The sequence below is a fragment of the Siphateles boraxobius genome, unplaced genomic scaffold (genome assembly GCF_051911475.1).
Source record: "Siphateles boraxobius isolate OS27281-9 unplaced genomic scaffold, OSU_SipBor_1 100, whole genome shotgun sequence".
Lineage (NCBI taxonomy): Eukaryota > Metazoa > Chordata > Actinopteri > Cypriniformes > Leuciscidae > Siphateles > Siphateles boraxobius.
Window position 1 is genome coordinate 992,188 of NW_027508701.1, and position 13,495 is coordinate 1,005,682.

The 13,495-nt window shown below is 45.7% G+C and overlaps 45 non-coding genes across 45 annotated transcripts; all 45 read left to right on the plus strand.

Moving 5' to 3' along the window:
- The first annotated feature begins 80 nt into the window (after nt 1–80).
- Nucleotides 81–151, plus strand: trnag-gcc (transfer RNA glycine (anticodon GCC)). The gene has a single exon. It is a non-coding gene; the product is annotated as a tRNA-Gly (tRNA).
- Nucleotides 152–325: 174 nt separating this feature from the next.
- Nucleotides 326–396, plus strand: trnag-ccc (transfer RNA glycine (anticodon CCC)). The gene has a single exon. It is a non-coding gene; the product is annotated as a tRNA-Gly (tRNA).
- Nucleotides 397–655: 259 nt separating this feature from the next.
- On the plus strand, nt 656–726 carry trnag-gcc (transfer RNA glycine (anticodon GCC)). The gene has a single exon. It is a non-coding gene; the product is annotated as a tRNA-Gly (tRNA).
- A 259-nt stretch (nt 727–985) lies between these two features.
- Nucleotides 986–1,056, plus strand: trnag-gcc (transfer RNA glycine (anticodon GCC)). Its single transcript has one exon. It is a non-coding gene; the product is annotated as a tRNA-Gly (tRNA).
- Nucleotides 1,057–1,230: 174 nt separating this feature from the next.
- trnag-ccc (transfer RNA glycine (anticodon CCC)) lies at nt 1,231–1,301 on the plus strand. The gene has a single exon. It is a non-coding gene; the product is annotated as a tRNA-Gly (tRNA).
- A 174-nt stretch (nt 1,302–1,475) lies between these two features.
- Nucleotides 1,476–1,546, plus strand: trnag-ccc (transfer RNA glycine (anticodon CCC)). The gene has a single exon. It is a non-coding gene; the product is annotated as a tRNA-Gly (tRNA).
- A 259-nt stretch (nt 1,547–1,805) lies between these two features.
- Nucleotides 1,806–1,876, plus strand: trnag-gcc (transfer RNA glycine (anticodon GCC)). Its single transcript has one exon. It is a non-coding gene; the product is annotated as a tRNA-Gly (tRNA).
- A 174-nt stretch (nt 1,877–2,050) lies between these two features.
- On the plus strand, nt 2,051–2,121 carry trnag-ccc (transfer RNA glycine (anticodon CCC)). Its single transcript has one exon. It is a non-coding gene; the product is annotated as a tRNA-Gly (tRNA).
- A 259-nt stretch (nt 2,122–2,380) lies between these two features.
- trnag-gcc (transfer RNA glycine (anticodon GCC)) lies at nt 2,381–2,451 on the plus strand. Its single transcript has one exon. It is a non-coding gene; the product is annotated as a tRNA-Gly (tRNA).
- Nucleotides 2,452–2,625: 174 nt separating this feature from the next.
- Nucleotides 2,626–2,696, plus strand: trnag-gcc (transfer RNA glycine (anticodon GCC)). The gene has a single exon. It is a non-coding gene; the product is annotated as a tRNA-Gly (tRNA).
- Nucleotides 2,697–2,869: 173 nt separating this feature from the next.
- trnag-ccc (transfer RNA glycine (anticodon CCC)) lies at nt 2,870–2,940 on the plus strand. The gene has a single exon. It is a non-coding gene; the product is annotated as a tRNA-Gly (tRNA).
- Nucleotides 2,941–3,114: 174 nt separating this feature from the next.
- On the plus strand, nt 3,115–3,185 carry trnag-ccc (transfer RNA glycine (anticodon CCC)). The gene has a single exon. It is a non-coding gene; the product is annotated as a tRNA-Gly (tRNA).
- A 174-nt stretch (nt 3,186–3,359) lies between these two features.
- On the plus strand, nt 3,360–3,430 carry trnag-ccc (transfer RNA glycine (anticodon CCC)). The gene has a single exon. It is a non-coding gene; the product is annotated as a tRNA-Gly (tRNA).
- Nucleotides 3,431–3,689: 259 nt separating this feature from the next.
- Nucleotides 3,690–3,760, plus strand: trnag-gcc (transfer RNA glycine (anticodon GCC)). The gene has a single exon. It is a non-coding gene; the product is annotated as a tRNA-Gly (tRNA).
- A 174-nt stretch (nt 3,761–3,934) lies between these two features.
- On the plus strand, nt 3,935–4,005 carry trnag-gcc (transfer RNA glycine (anticodon GCC)). The gene has a single exon. It is a non-coding gene; the product is annotated as a tRNA-Gly (tRNA).
- A 542-nt stretch (nt 4,006–4,547) lies between these two features.
- Nucleotides 4,548–4,618, plus strand: trnag-gcc (transfer RNA glycine (anticodon GCC)). Its single transcript has one exon. It is a non-coding gene; the product is annotated as a tRNA-Gly (tRNA).
- A 174-nt stretch (nt 4,619–4,792) lies between these two features.
- trnag-ccc (transfer RNA glycine (anticodon CCC)) lies at nt 4,793–4,863 on the plus strand. Its single transcript has one exon. It is a non-coding gene; the product is annotated as a tRNA-Gly (tRNA).
- Nucleotides 4,864–5,122: 259 nt separating this feature from the next.
- Nucleotides 5,123–5,193, plus strand: trnag-gcc (transfer RNA glycine (anticodon GCC)). Its single transcript has one exon. It is a non-coding gene; the product is annotated as a tRNA-Gly (tRNA).
- Nucleotides 5,194–5,367: 174 nt separating this feature from the next.
- Nucleotides 5,368–5,438, plus strand: trnag-ccc (transfer RNA glycine (anticodon CCC)). Its single transcript has one exon. It is a non-coding gene; the product is annotated as a tRNA-Gly (tRNA).
- A 259-nt stretch (nt 5,439–5,697) lies between these two features.
- trnag-gcc (transfer RNA glycine (anticodon GCC)) lies at nt 5,698–5,768 on the plus strand. Its single transcript has one exon. It is a non-coding gene; the product is annotated as a tRNA-Gly (tRNA).
- Nucleotides 5,769–6,027: 259 nt separating this feature from the next.
- On the plus strand, nt 6,028–6,098 carry trnag-gcc (transfer RNA glycine (anticodon GCC)). The gene has a single exon. It is a non-coding gene; the product is annotated as a tRNA-Gly (tRNA).
- A 174-nt stretch (nt 6,099–6,272) lies between these two features.
- On the plus strand, nt 6,273–6,343 carry trnag-ccc (transfer RNA glycine (anticodon CCC)). The gene has a single exon. It is a non-coding gene; the product is annotated as a tRNA-Gly (tRNA).
- A 174-nt stretch (nt 6,344–6,517) lies between these two features.
- Nucleotides 6,518–6,588, plus strand: trnag-ccc (transfer RNA glycine (anticodon CCC)). The gene has a single exon. It is a non-coding gene; the product is annotated as a tRNA-Gly (tRNA).
- Nucleotides 6,589–6,847: 259 nt separating this feature from the next.
- On the plus strand, nt 6,848–6,918 carry trnag-gcc (transfer RNA glycine (anticodon GCC)). Its single transcript has one exon. It is a non-coding gene; the product is annotated as a tRNA-Gly (tRNA).
- Nucleotides 6,919–7,092: 174 nt separating this feature from the next.
- On the plus strand, nt 7,093–7,163 carry trnag-ccc (transfer RNA glycine (anticodon CCC)). The gene has a single exon. It is a non-coding gene; the product is annotated as a tRNA-Gly (tRNA).
- A 259-nt stretch (nt 7,164–7,422) lies between these two features.
- On the plus strand, nt 7,423–7,493 carry trnag-gcc (transfer RNA glycine (anticodon GCC)). The gene has a single exon. It is a non-coding gene; the product is annotated as a tRNA-Gly (tRNA).
- Nucleotides 7,494–7,667: 174 nt separating this feature from the next.
- Nucleotides 7,668–7,738, plus strand: trnag-gcc (transfer RNA glycine (anticodon GCC)). The gene has a single exon. It is a non-coding gene; the product is annotated as a tRNA-Gly (tRNA).
- A 542-nt stretch (nt 7,739–8,280) lies between these two features.
- trnag-gcc (transfer RNA glycine (anticodon GCC)) lies at nt 8,281–8,351 on the plus strand. Its single transcript has one exon. It is a non-coding gene; the product is annotated as a tRNA-Gly (tRNA).
- A 174-nt stretch (nt 8,352–8,525) lies between these two features.
- Nucleotides 8,526–8,596, plus strand: trnag-ccc (transfer RNA glycine (anticodon CCC)). Its single transcript has one exon. It is a non-coding gene; the product is annotated as a tRNA-Gly (tRNA).
- A 259-nt stretch (nt 8,597–8,855) lies between these two features.
- Nucleotides 8,856–8,926, plus strand: trnag-gcc (transfer RNA glycine (anticodon GCC)). Its single transcript has one exon. It is a non-coding gene; the product is annotated as a tRNA-Gly (tRNA).
- Nucleotides 8,927–9,100: 174 nt separating this feature from the next.
- Nucleotides 9,101–9,171, plus strand: trnag-ccc (transfer RNA glycine (anticodon CCC)). Its single transcript has one exon. It is a non-coding gene; the product is annotated as a tRNA-Gly (tRNA).
- Nucleotides 9,172–9,430: 259 nt separating this feature from the next.
- trnag-gcc (transfer RNA glycine (anticodon GCC)) lies at nt 9,431–9,501 on the plus strand. The gene has a single exon. It is a non-coding gene; the product is annotated as a tRNA-Gly (tRNA).
- A 259-nt stretch (nt 9,502–9,760) lies between these two features.
- On the plus strand, nt 9,761–9,831 carry trnag-gcc (transfer RNA glycine (anticodon GCC)). Its single transcript has one exon. It is a non-coding gene; the product is annotated as a tRNA-Gly (tRNA).
- Nucleotides 9,832–10,005: 174 nt separating this feature from the next.
- trnag-gcc (transfer RNA glycine (anticodon GCC)) lies at nt 10,006–10,076 on the plus strand. Its single transcript has one exon. It is a non-coding gene; the product is annotated as a tRNA-Gly (tRNA).
- Nucleotides 10,077–10,250: 174 nt separating this feature from the next.
- Nucleotides 10,251–10,321, plus strand: trnag-ccc (transfer RNA glycine (anticodon CCC)). The gene has a single exon. It is a non-coding gene; the product is annotated as a tRNA-Gly (tRNA).
- Nucleotides 10,322–10,580: 259 nt separating this feature from the next.
- trnag-ccc (transfer RNA glycine (anticodon CCC)) lies at nt 10,581–10,651 on the plus strand. Its single transcript has one exon. It is a non-coding gene; the product is annotated as a tRNA-Gly (tRNA).
- Nucleotides 10,652–10,825: 174 nt separating this feature from the next.
- trnag-ccc (transfer RNA glycine (anticodon CCC)) lies at nt 10,826–10,896 on the plus strand. Its single transcript has one exon. It is a non-coding gene; the product is annotated as a tRNA-Gly (tRNA).
- Nucleotides 10,897–11,070: 174 nt separating this feature from the next.
- trnag-ccc (transfer RNA glycine (anticodon CCC)) lies at nt 11,071–11,141 on the plus strand. Its single transcript has one exon. It is a non-coding gene; the product is annotated as a tRNA-Gly (tRNA).
- Nucleotides 11,142–11,400: 259 nt separating this feature from the next.
- trnag-gcc (transfer RNA glycine (anticodon GCC)) lies at nt 11,401–11,471 on the plus strand. The gene has a single exon. It is a non-coding gene; the product is annotated as a tRNA-Gly (tRNA).
- A 174-nt stretch (nt 11,472–11,645) lies between these two features.
- On the plus strand, nt 11,646–11,716 carry trnag-ccc (transfer RNA glycine (anticodon CCC)). Its single transcript has one exon. It is a non-coding gene; the product is annotated as a tRNA-Gly (tRNA).
- Nucleotides 11,717–11,975: 259 nt separating this feature from the next.
- Nucleotides 11,976–12,046, plus strand: trnag-gcc (transfer RNA glycine (anticodon GCC)). The gene has a single exon. It is a non-coding gene; the product is annotated as a tRNA-Gly (tRNA).
- Nucleotides 12,047–12,220: 174 nt separating this feature from the next.
- trnag-gcc (transfer RNA glycine (anticodon GCC)) lies at nt 12,221–12,291 on the plus strand. Its single transcript has one exon. It is a non-coding gene; the product is annotated as a tRNA-Gly (tRNA).
- A 542-nt stretch (nt 12,292–12,833) lies between these two features.
- Nucleotides 12,834–12,904, plus strand: trnag-gcc (transfer RNA glycine (anticodon GCC)). Its single transcript has one exon. It is a non-coding gene; the product is annotated as a tRNA-Gly (tRNA).
- Nucleotides 12,905–13,078: 174 nt separating this feature from the next.
- trnag-ccc (transfer RNA glycine (anticodon CCC)) lies at nt 13,079–13,149 on the plus strand. Its single transcript has one exon. It is a non-coding gene; the product is annotated as a tRNA-Gly (tRNA).
- A 259-nt stretch (nt 13,150–13,408) lies between these two features.
- Nucleotides 13,409–13,479, plus strand: trnag-gcc (transfer RNA glycine (anticodon GCC)). The gene has a single exon. It is a non-coding gene; the product is annotated as a tRNA-Gly (tRNA).
- Nucleotides 13,480–13,495: the final 16 nt, after the last annotated feature.

Genomic DNA, 13,495 nt, shown 5'->3' on the forward strand with positions numbered 1-13,495 from the left:
TCAATGTGTTCCTCGTCTCCCATCTATTACCAGGAGGCATACCCTCACTGCCTGTGAGCATAGGTGTCACGTCACCTTGAGCATTGGTGGTTCAGTGGTAGAATTCTCGCCTGCCACGCGGGAGACCCGGGTCCGATTCCCGGCCAATGCAGAAAATGAATTCTGGTGTGCTAGAGTTCTGTTTCTTTGAAACTTTGTTATGTCACTTCTGCCAATAGACAGTACTGATTGCAATTGTAAACTCAAGGGCAATAACAATCCATTAAAAATCTTACCAGGAGGCATACCCTCACTCCCTGTGAGCATAGGTGTCACGTCACCTAGAGCATTGGTGGTTCAGTGGTAGAATTCTCGCTTCCCACGCGGGAGAACCGGGTCCGATTCCCGGCCAATGCAGAAAATTAATTCTGGTGTGCTAGAGTTCTGTTTCTTTGAAACTTTGTTATGTCACTTCTGCCAATAGACAGTACTGATTGCAATTGTAAACTCAAGGGCAATAACAATCCATTAAAAATCTTGTCAACCTTGTGCAGCCCCTTGTTATGTGCCCCTTGAAAATGTGTTTTTACTCAAGATCAATGTGTTCCTCGTCTCCCATCTATTACCAGGAGGCATACCCTCACTGCCTGTGAGCATAGGGGTCACGTCACCTTGAGCATTGGTGGTTCAGTGGTAGAATTCTCGCCTGCCACGCGGGAGACCCGGGTCCGATTCCCGGCCAATGCAGAAAATTAATTCTGGTGTGCTAGAGTTCTGTTTCTTTGAAACTTTGTTATGTCACTTCTGCCAATAGACAGTACTGATTGCAATTGTAAACTCAAGGGCAATAACAATCCATTAAAAATCTTGTCAACCTTGTGCAGCCCCTTGTTATGTGCCCCTCGAAAATGTGTTTTTACTCAAGATCAATGTGTTCCTCGTCTCCCATCTATTACCAGGAGGCATACCCTCACTGCCTGTGAGCATAGGTGTCACATCACCTTGAGCATTGGTGGTTCAGTGGTAGAATTCTCGCCTGCCACGCGGGAGACCCGGGTCCGATTCCCGGCCAATGCAGAAAATTAATTCTGGTGTGCTAGAGTTCTGTTTCTTTGAAACTTTGTTATGTCACTTCTGCCAATAGACAGTACTGATTGCAATTGTAAACTCAAGGGCAATAACAATCCATTAAAAATCTTACCAGGAGGCATACCCTCACTCCCTGTGAGCATAGGTGTCACGTCACCTAGAGCATTGGTGGTTCAGTGGTAGAATTCTCGCTTCCCACGCGGGAGACCCGGGTCCGATTCCCGGCCAATGCAGAAAATTAATTCTGGTGTGCTAGAGTTCTGTTTCTTTGAAACTTTGTTATGTCACTTCTGCCAATAGACAGTACTGATTGCAATTGTAAACTCAAGGGCAATAACAATCCATTAAAAATCTTACCAGGAGGCATACCCTCACTCCCTGTGAGCATAGGTGTCACGTCACCTAGAGCATTGGTGGTTCAGTGGTAGAATTCTCGCTTCCCACGCGGGAGACCCGGGTCCGATTCCCGGCCAATGCAGAAAATTAATTCTGGTGTGCTAGAGTTCTGTTTCTTTGAAACTTTGTTATGTCACTTCTGCCAATAGACAGTACTGATTGCAATTGTAAACTCAAGGGCAATAACAATCCATTAAAAATCTTGTCAACCTTGTGCAGCCCCTTGTTATGTGCCCCTCGAAAATGTGTTTTTACTCAAGATCAATGTGTTCCTCGTCTCCCATCTATTACCAGGAGGCATACCCTCACTGCCTGTGAGCATAGGTGTCACGTCACCTTGAGCATTGGTGGTTCAGTGGTAGAATTCTCGCCTGCCACGCGGGAGACCCGGGTCCGATTCCCGGCCAATGCAGAAAATGAATTCTGGTGTGCTAGAGTTCTGTTTCTTTGAAACTTTGTTATGTCACTTCTGCCAATAGACAGTACTGATTGCAATTGTAAACTCAAGGGCAATAACAATCCATTAAAAATCTTACCAGGAGGCATACCCTCACTCCCTGTGAGCATAGGTGTCACGTCACCTAGAGCATTGGTGGTTCAGTGGTAGAATTCTCGCTTCCCACGCGGGAGAACCGGGTCCGATTCCCGGCCAATGCAGAAAATTAATTCTGGTGTGCTAGAGTTCTGTTTCTTTGAAACTTTGTTATGTCACTTCTGCCAATAGACAGTACTGATTGCAATTGTAAACTCAAGGGCAATAACAATCCATTAAAAATCTTGTCAACCTTGTGCAGCCCCTTGTTATGTGCCCCTCGAAAATGTGTTTTTACTCAAGATCAATGTGTTCCTCGTCTCCCATCTATTACCAGGAGGCATACCCTCACTGCCTGTGAGCATAGGGGTCACGTCACCTTGAGCATTGGTGGTTCAGTGGTAGAATTCTCGCCTGCCACGCGGGAGACCCGGGTCCGATTCCCGGCCAATGCAGAAAATTAATTCTGGTGTGCTAGAGTTCTGTTTCTTTGAAACTTTGTTATGTCACTTCTGCCAATAGACAGTACTGATTGCAATTGTAAACTCAAGGGCAATAACAATCCATTAAAAATCTTACCAGGAGGCATACCCTCACTCCCTGTGAGCATAGGTGTCACATCACCTTGAGCATTGGTGGTTCAGTGGTAGAATTCTCGCCTGCCACGCGGGAGACCCGGGTCCGATTCCCGGCCAATGCAGAAGATGAATTCTGGTGTCTAGAGTTCTGTTTCTTTGAAACTTTGTTATGTCACTTCTGCCAATAGACAGTACTGATTGCAATTGTAAACTCAAGGGCAATAACAATCCATTAAAAATCTTACCAGGAGGCATACCCTCACTCCCTGTGAGCATAGGTGTCACGTCACCTAGAGCATTGGTGGTTCAGTGGTAGAATTCTCGCTTCCCACGCGGCAGACCCGGGTCCGATTCCCGGCCAATGCAGAAAATTAATTCTGGTGTGCTAGAGTTCTGTTTCTTTGAAACTTTGTTATGTCACTTCTGCCAATAGACAGTACTGATTGCAATTGTAAACTCAAGGGCAATAACAATCCATTAAAAATCTTACCAGGAGGCATACCCTCACTCCCTGTGAGCATAGGTGTCACGTCACCTAGAGCATTGGTGGTTCAGTGGTAGAATTCTCGCTTCCCACGCGGGAGACCCGGGTCCGATTCCCGGCCAATGCAGAAAATTAATTCTGGTGTGCTAGAGTTCTGTTTCTTTGAAACTTTGTTATGTCACTTCTGCCAATAGACAGTACTGATTGCAATTGTAAACTCAAGGGCAATAACAATCCATTAAAAATCTTACCAGGAGGCATACCCTCACTCCCTGTGAGCATAGGTGTCACGTCACCTAGAGCATTGGTGGTTCAGTGGTAGAATTCTCGCTTCCCACGCGGGAGAACCGGGTCCGATTCCCGGCCAATGCAGAAAATTAATTCTGGTGTGCTAGAGTTCTGTTTCTTTGAAACTTTGTTATGTCACTTCTGCCAATAGACAGTACTGATTGCAATTGTAAACTCAAGGGCAATAACAATCCATTAAAAATCTTGTCAACCTTGTGCAGCCCCTTGTTATGTGCCCCTCGAAAATGTGTTTTTACTCAAGATCAATGTGTTCCTCGTCTCCCATCTATTACCAGGAGGCATACCCTCACTGCCTGTGAGCATAGGGGTCACGTCACCTTGAGCATTGGTGGTTCAGTGGTAGAATTCTCGCCTGCCACGCGGGAGACCCGGGTCCGATTCCCGGCCAATGCAGAAAATTAATTCTGGTGTGCTAGAGTTCTGTTTCTTTGAAACTTTGTTATGTCACTTCTGCCAATAGACAGTACTGATTGCAATTGTAAACTCAAGGGCAATAACAATCCATTAAAAATCTTACCAGGAGGCATACCCTCACTCCCTGTGAGCATAGGTGTCACATCACCTTGAGCATTGGTGGTTCAGTGGTAGAATTCTCGCCTGCCACGCGGGAGACCCGGGTCCGATTCCCGGCCAATGCAGAAGATGAATTCTGGTGTCTAGAGTTCTGTTTCTTTGAAACTTTGTTATGTCACTTCTGCCAATAGACAGTACTGATTGCAATTGTAAACTCAAGGGCAATAACAATCCATTAAAAATCTTGTCAACCTTGTGCAGCCCCTTATTATGTGCCCCTCGAAAATGTGTTTTTACACCAGATCAATAAGTGTTCCTCGTCTCCCATCTCTTACCAGGAAGCATACCCTGACTCCCTGTGAGCATAGGTGTCACGTCACCTAGAGCATTGGTGGTTCAGTGGTAGAATTCTCGCTTCCCAAGTGTGCTAGAGTTCTGTTTCTTTGAAACTTTGTTATGTCACTTCTGCCAATAGACAGTACTGATTGCAATTGTAAACTCAAGGGCAATAACAATCCATTAAAAATCTTGTCAACCTTGTGCAGCCCCTTGTTATGTGCCCCTCGAAAATGTGTTTTTACTCAAGATCAATGTGTTCCTCGTCTCCCATCTATTACCAGGAGGCATACCCTCACTGCCTGTGAGCATAGGTGTCACATCACCTTGAGCATTGGTGGTTCAGTGGTAGAATTCTCGCCTGCCACGCGGGAGACCCGGGTCCGATTCCCGGCCAATGCAGAAAATTAATTCTGGTGTGCTAGAGTTCTGTTTCTTTGAAACTTTGTTATGTCACTTCTGCCAATAGACAGTACTGATTGCAATTGTAAACTCAAGGGCAATAACAATCCATTAAAAATCTTACCAGGAGGCATACCCTCACTCCCTGTGAGCATAGGTGTCACGTCACCTAGAGCATTGGTGGTTCAGTGGTAGAATTCTCGCTTCCCACGCGGCAGACCCGGGTCCGATTCCCGGCCAATGCAGAAAATTAATTCTGGTGTGCTAGAGTTCTGTTTCTTTGAAACTTTGTTATGTCACTTCTGCCAATAGACAGTACTGATTGCAATTGTAAACTCAAGGGCAATAACAATCCATTAAAAATCTTGTCAACCTTGTGCAGCCCCTTGTTATGTGCCCCTCGAAAATGTGTTTTTACTCAAGATCAATGTGTTCCTCGTCTCCCATCTATTACCAGGAGGCATACCCTCACTGCCTGTGAGCATAGGTGTCACGTCACCTTGAGCATTGGTGGTTCAGTGGTAGAATTCTCGCCTGCCACGCGGGAGACCCGGGTCCGATTCCCGGCCAATGCAGAAAATGAATTCTGGTGTGCTAGAGTTCTGTTTCTTTGAAACTTTGTTATGTCACTTCTGCCAATAGACAGTACTGATTGCAATTGTAAACTCAAGGGCAATAACAATCCATTAAAAATCTTACCAGGAGGCATACCCTCACTCCCTGTGAGCATAGGTGTCACGTCACCTAGAGCATTGGTGGTTCAGTGGTAGAATTCTCGCTTCCCACGCGGGAGAACCGGGTCCGATTCCCGGCCAATGCAGAAAATTAATTCTGGTGTGCTAGAGTTCTGTTTCTTTGAAACTTTGTTATGTCACTTCTGCCAATAGACAGTACTGATTGCAATTGTAAACTCAAGGGCAATAACAATCCATTAAAAATCTTGTCAACCTTGTGCAGCCCCTTGTTATGTGCCCCTTGAAAATGTGTTTTTACTCAAGATCAATGTGTTCCTCGTCTCCCATCTATTACCAGGAGGCATACCCTCACTGCCTGTGAGCATAGGGGTCACGTCACCTTGAGCATTGGTGGTTCAGTGGTAGAATTCTCGCCTGCCACGCGGGAGACCCGGGTCCGATTCCCGGCCAATGCAGAAAATTAATTCTGGTGTGCTAGAGTTCTGTTTCTTTGAAACTTTGTTATGTCACTTCTGCCAATAGACAGTACTGATTGCAATTGTAAACTCAAGGGCAATAACAATCCATTAAAAATCTTGTCAACCTTGTGCAGCCCCTTGTTATGTGCCCCTCGAAAATGTGTTTTTACTCAAGATCAATGTGTTCCTCGTCTCCCATCTATTACCAGGAGGCATACCCTCACTGCCTGTGAGCATAGGTGTCACATCACCTTGAGCATTGGTGGTTCAGTGGTAGAATTCTCGCCTGCCACGCGGGAGACCCGGGTCCGATTCCCGGCCAATGCAGAAAATTAATTCTGGTGTGCTAGAGTTCTGTTTCTTTGAAACTTTGTTATGTCACTTCTGCCAATAGACAGTACTGATTGCAATTGTAAACTCAAGGGCAATAACAATCCATTAAAAATCTTACCAGGAGGCATACCCTCACTCCCTGTGAGCATAGGTGTCACGTCACCTAGAGCATTGGTGGTTCAGTGGTAGAATTCTCGCTTCCCACGCGGGAGACCCGGGTCCGATTCCCGGCCAATGCAGAAAATTAATTCTGGTGTGCTAGAGTTCTGTTTCTTTGAAACTTTGTTATGTCACTTCTGCCAATAGACAGTACTGATTGCAATTGTAAACTCAAGGGCAATAACAATCCATTAAAAATCTTACCAGGAGGCATACCCTCACTCCCTGTGAGCATAGGTGTCACGTCACCTAGAGCATTGGTGGTTCAGTGGTAGAATTCTCGCTTCCCACGCGGGAGACCCGGGTCCGATTCCCGGCCAATGCAGAAAATTAATTCTGGTGTGCTAGAGTTCTGTTTCTTTGAAACTTTGTTATGTCACTTCTGCCAATAGACAGTACTGATTGCAATTGTAAACTCAAGGGCAATAACAATCCATTAAAAATCTTGTCAACCTTGTGCAGCCCCTTGTTATGTGCCCCTCGAAAATGTGTTTTTACTCAAGATCAATGTGTTCCTCGTCTCCCATCTATTACCAGGAGGCATACCCTCACTGCCTGTGAGCATAGGTGTCACGTCACCTTGAGCATTGGTGGTTCAGTGGTAGAATTCTCGCCTGCCACGCGGGAGACCCGGGTCCGATTCCCGGCCAATGCAGAAAATGAATTCTGGTGTGCTAGAGTTCTGTTTCTTTGAAACTTTGTTATGTCACTTCTGCCAATAGACAGTACTGATTGCAATTGTAAACTCAAGGGCAATAACAATCCATTAAAAATCTTACCAGGAGGCATACCCTCACTCCCTGTGAGCATAGGTGTCACGTCACCTAGAGCATTGGTGGTTCAGTGGTAGAATTCTCGCTTCCCACGCGGGAGAACCGGGTCCGATTCCCGGCCAATGCAGAAAATTAATTCTGGTGTGCTAGAGTTCTGTTTCTTTGAAACTTTGTTATGTCACTTCTGCCAATAGACAGTACTGATTGCAATTGTAAACTCAAGGGCAATAACAATCCATTAAAAATCTTGTCAACCTTGTGCAGCCCCTTGTTATGTGCCCCTCGAAAATGTGTTTTTACTCAAGATCAATGTGTTCCTCGTCTCCCATCTATTACCAGGAGGCATACCCTCACTAGCTGTGAGCATAGGGGTCACGTCACCTTGAGCATTGGTGGTTCAGTGGTAGAATTCTCGCCTGCCACGCGGGAGACCCGGGTCCGATTCCCGGCCAATGCAGAAAATTAATTCTGGTGTGCTAGAGTTCTGTTTCTTTGAAACTTTGTTATGTCACTTCTGCCAATAGACAGTACTGATTGCAATTGTAAACTCAAGGGCAATAACAATCCATTAAAAATCTTACCAGGAGGCATACCCTCACTCCCTGTGAGCATAGGTGTCACATCACCTTGAGCATTGGTGGTTCAGTGGTAGAATTCTCGCCTGCCACGCGGGAGACCCGGGTCCGATTCCCGGCCAATGCAGAAGATGAATTCTGGTGTCTAGAGTTCTGTTTCTTTGAAACTTTGTTATGTCACTTCTGCCAATAGACAGTACTGATTGCAATTGTAAACTCAAGGGCAATAACAATCCATTAAAAATCTTGTCAACCTTGTGCAGCCCCATATTATGTGCCCCTCGAAAATGTGTTTTTACACCAGATCAATAAGTGTTCCTCGTCTCCCATCTCTTACCAGGAAGCATACCCTGACTCCCTGTGAGCATAGGTGTCACGTCACCTAGAGCATTGGTGGTTCAGTGGTAGAATTCTCGCTTCCCAAGTGTGCTAGAGTTCTGTTTCTTTGAAACTTTGTTATGTCACTTCTGCCAATAGACAGTACTGATTGCAATTGTAAACTCAAGGGCAATAACAATCCATTAAAAATCTTGTCAACCTTGTGCAGCCCCTTGTTATGTGCCCCTCGAAAATGTGTTTTTACTCAAGATCAATGTGTTCCTCGTCTCCCATCTATTACCAGGAGGCATACCCTCACTGCCTGTGAGCATAGGTGTCACATCACCTTGAGCATTGGTGGTTCAGTGGTAGAATTCTCGCCTGCCACGCGGGAGACCCGGGTCCGATTCCCGGCCAATGCAGAAAATTAATTCTGGTGTGCTAGAGTTCTGTTTCTTTGAAACTTTGTTATGTCACTTCTGCCAATAGACAGTACTGATTGCAATTGTAAACTCAAGGGCAATAACAATCCATTAAAAATCTTACCAGGAGGCATACCCTCACTCCCTGTGAGCATAGGTGTCACGTCACCTAGAGCATTGGTGGTTCAGTGGTAGAATTCTCGCTTCCCACGCGGCAGACCCGGGTCCGATTCCCGGCCAATGCAGAAAATTAATTCTGGTGTGCTAGAGTTCTGTTTCTTTGAAACTTTGTTATGTCACTTCTGCCAATAGACAGTACTGATTGCAATTGTAAACTCAAGGGCAATAACAATCCATTAAAAATCTTGTCAACCTTGTGCAGCCCCTTGTTATGTGCCCCTCGAAAATGTGTTTTTACTCAAGATCAATGTGTTCCTCGTCTCCCATCTATTACCAGGAGGCATACCCTCACTGCCTGTGAGCATAGGTGTCACGTCACCTTGAGCATTGGTGGTTCAGTGGTAGAATTCTCGCCTGCCACGCGGGAGACCCGGGTCCGATTCCCGGCCAATGCAGAAAATGAATTCTGGTGTGCTAGAGTTCTGTTTCTTTGAAACTTTGTTATGTCACTTCTGCCAATAGACAGTACTGATTGCAATTGTAAACTCAAGGGCAATAACAATCCATTAAAAATCTTACCAGGAGGCATACCCTCACTCCCTGTGAGCATAGGTGTCACGTCACCTAGAGCATTGGTGGTTCAGTGGTAGAATTCTCGCTTCCCACGCGGGAGAACCGGGTCCGATTCCCGGCCAATGCAGAAAATTAATTCTGGTGTGCTAGAGTTCTGTTTCTTTGAAACTTTGTTATGTCACTTCTGCCAATAGACAGTACTGATTGCAATTGTAAACTCAAGGGCAATAACAATCCATTAAAAATCTTGTCAACCTTGTGCAGCCCCTTGTTATGTGCCCCTCGAAAATGTGTTTTTACTCAAGATCAATGTGTTCCTCGTCTCCCATCTATTACCAGGAGGCATACCCTCACTGCCTGTGAACATAGGGGTCACGTCACCTTGAGCATTGGTGGTTCAGTGGTAGAATTCTCGCCTGCCACGCGGGAGACCCGGGTCCGATTCCCGGCCAATGCAGAAAATTAATTCTGGTGTGCTAGAGTTCTGTTTCTTTGAAACTTTGTTATGTCACTTCTGCCAATAGACAGTACTGATTGCAATTGTAAACTCAAGGGCAATAACAATCCATTAAAAATCTTGTCAACCTTGTGCAGCCCCTTGTTATGTGCCCCTCGAAAATGTGTTTTTACTCAAGATCAATGTGTTCCTCGTCTCCCATCTATTACCAGGAGGCATACCCTCACTGCCTGTGAGCATAGGTGTCACATCACCTTGAGCATTGGTGGTTCAGTGGTAGAATTCTCGCCTGCCACGCGGGAGACCCGGGTCCGATTCCCGGCCAATGCAGAAAATTAATTCTGGTGTGCTAGAGTTCTGTTTCTTTGAAACTTTGTTATGTCACTTCTGCCAATAGACAGTACTGATTGCAATTGTAAACTCAAGGGCAATAACAATCCATTAAAAATCTTACCAGGAGGCATACCCTCACTCCCTGTGAGCATAGGTGTCACGTCACCTAGAGCATTGGTGGTTCAGTGGTAGAATTCTCGCCTGCCACGCGGGAGACCCGGGTCCGATTCCCGGCCAATGCAGAAAATTAATTCTGGTGTGCTAGAGTTCTGTTTCTTTGAAACTTTGTTATGTCACTTCTGCCAATAGACAGTACTGATTGCAATTGTAAACTCAAGGGCAATAACAATCCATTAAAAATCTTACCAGGAGGCATACCCTCACTCCCTGTGAGCATAGGTGTCACGTCACCTAGAGCATTGGTGGTTCAGTGGTAGAATTCTCGCTTCCCACGCGGGAGACCCGGGTCCGATTCCCGGCCAATGCAGAAAATTAATTCTGGTGTGCTAGAGTTCTGTTTCTTTGAAACTTTGTTATGTCACTTCTGCCAATAGACAGTACTGATTGCAATTGTAAACTCAAGGGCAATAACAATCCATTAAAAATCTTGTCAACCTTGTGCAGCCCCTTGTTATGTGCCCCTCGAAAATGTGTTTTTACTCAAGATCAATGTGTTCCTCGTCTCCCATCTATTACCAGGAGGCATACCCTCACTGCCTGTGAGCATAGGTGTCACGTCACCTCGAGCATTGGTGGTTCAGTGGTAGAATTCTCGCTTCCCAAGCGGGAGACCCGGGTCCGATTCCCGGCCAATGCAGAAAATGAATTCTGGTGTGCTAGAGTTCTGTTTCTTTGAAACTTTGTTATGTCACTTCTGCCAATAGACAGTACTGATTGCAATTGTAAACTCAAGGGCAATAACAATCCATTAAAAATCTTACCAGGAGGCATACCCTCACTCCCTGTGAGCATAGGTGTCACGTCACCTAGAGCATTGGTGGTTCAGTGGTAGAATTCTCGCTTCCCACGCGGGAGACCCGGGTCCGATTCCCGGCCAATGCAGAAAATTAATTCTGGTGTGCTAGAGTTCTGTTTCTTTGAAACTTTGTTATGTCACTTCTGCCAATAGACAGTACTGATTGCAATTGTAAACTCAAGGGCAATAACAATCCATTAAAAATCTTACCAGGAGGCATACCCTCACTCCCTGTGAGCATAGGTGTCACGTCACCTAGAGCATTGGTGGTTCAGTGGTAGAATTCTCGCTTCCCACGCGGGAGACCCGGGTCCGATTCCCGGCCAATGCAGAAAATTAATTCTGGTGTGCTAGAGTTCTGTTTCTTTGAAACTTTGTTATGTCACTTCTGCCAATAGACAGTACTGATTGCAATTGTAAACTCAAGGGCAATAACAATCCATTAAAAATCTTGTCAACCTTGTGCAGCCCCTTGTTATGTGCCCCTCGAAAATGTGTTTTTACTCAAGATCAATGTGTTCCTCGTCTCCCATCTATTACCAGGAGGCATACCCTCACTGCCTGTGAGCATAGGTGTCACGTCACCTTGAGCATTGGTGGTTCAGTGGTAGAATTCTCGCCTGCCACGCGGGAGACCCGGGTCCGATTCCCGGCCAATGCAGAAAATGAATTCTGGTGTGCTAGAGTTCTGTTTCTTTGAAACTTTGTTATGTCACTTCTGCCAATAGACAGTACTGATTGCAATTGTAAACTCAAGGGCAATAACAATCCATTAAAAATCTTACCAGGAGGCATACCCTCACTCCCTGTGAGCATAGGTGTCACGTCACCTAGAGCATTGGTGGTTCAGTGGTAGAATTCTCGCTTCCCACGCGGGAGAACCGGGTCCGATTCCCGGCCAATGCAGAAAATTAATTCTGGTGTGCTAGAGTTCTGTTTCTTTGAAACTTTGTTATGTCACTTCTGCCAATAGACAGTACTGATTGCAATTGTAAACTCAAGGGCAATAACAATCCATTAAAAATCTTGTCAACCTTGTGCAGCCCCTTGTTATGTGCCCCTCGAAAATGTGTTTTTACTCAAGATCAATGTGTTCCTCGTCTCCCATCTATTACCAGGAGGCATACCCTCACTGCCTGTGAGCATAGGGGTCACGTCACCTTGAGCATTGGTGGTTCAGTGGTAGAATTCTCGCCTGCCACGCGGGAGACCCGGGTCCGATTCCCGGCCAATGCAGAAAATTAATTCTGGTGTGCTAGAGTTCTGTTTCTTTGAAACTTTGTTATGTCACTTCTGCCAATAGACAGTACTGATTGCAATTGTAAACTCAAGGGCAATAACAATCCATTAAAAATCTTACCAGGAGGCATACCCTCACTCCCTGTGAGCATAGGTGTCACATCACCTTGAGCATTGGTGGTTCAGTGGTAGAATTCTCGCCTGCCACGCGGGAGACCCGGGTCCGATTCCCGGCCAATGCAGAAGATGAATTCTGGTGTCTAGAGTTCTGTTTCTTTGAAACTTTGTTATGTCACTTCTGCCAATAGACAGTACTGATTGCAATTGTAAACTCAAGGGCAATAACAATCCATTAAAAATCTTGTCAACCTTGTGCAGCCCCATATTATGTGCCCCTCGAAAATGTGTTTTTACACCAGATCAATAAGTGTTCCTCGTCTCCCATCTCTTACCAGGAAGCATACCCTGACTCCCTGTGAGCATAGGTGTCACGTCACCTAGAGCATTGGTGGTTCAGTGGTAGAATTCTCGCTTCCCAAGTGTGCTAGAGTTCTGTTTCTTTGAAACTTTGTTATGTCACTTCTGCCAATAGACAGTACTGATTGCAATTGTAAACTCAAGGGCAATAACAATCCATTAAAAATCTTGTCAACCTTGTGCAGCCCCTTGTTATGTGCCCCTCGAAAATGTGTTTTTACTCAAGATCAATGTGTTCCTCGTCTCCCATCTATTACCAGGAGGCATACCCTCACTGCCTGTGAGCATAGGTGTCACATCACCTTGAGCATTGGTGGTTCAGTGGTAGAATTCTCGCCTGCCACGCGGGAGACCCGGGTCCGATTCCCGGCCAATGCAGAAAATTAATTCTGGTGTGCTAGAGTTCTGTTTCTTTGAAACTTTGTTATGTCACTTCTGCCAATAGACAGTACTGATTGCAATTGTAAACTCAAGGGCAATAACAATCCATTAAAAATCTTACCAGGAGGCATACCCTCACTCCCTGTGAGCATAGGTGTCACGTCACCTAGAGCATTGGTGGTTCAGTGGTAGAATTCTCGCTTCCCACGCGGCAGACCCGGGTCCGATTCCCGGCCAATGCAGAAAATTAATTCTGGTGTGCTAGAGTTCTGTTTCTTTGAAACTTTGTTATGTCACTTCTGCCAATAGACAGTACTGATTGCAATTGTAAACTCAAGGGCAATAACAATCCATTAAAAATCTTGTCAACCTTGTGCAGCCCCTTGTTATGTGCCCCTCGAAAATGTGTTTTTACTCAAGATCAATGTGTTCCTCGTCTCCCATCTATTACCAGGAGGCATACCCTCACTGCCTGTGAGCATAGGTGTCACGTCACCTTGAGCATTGGTGGTTCAGTGGTAGAATTCTCGCCTGCCACGCGGGAGACCCGGGTCCGATTCCCGGCCAATGCAGAAAATGAATTCTGGT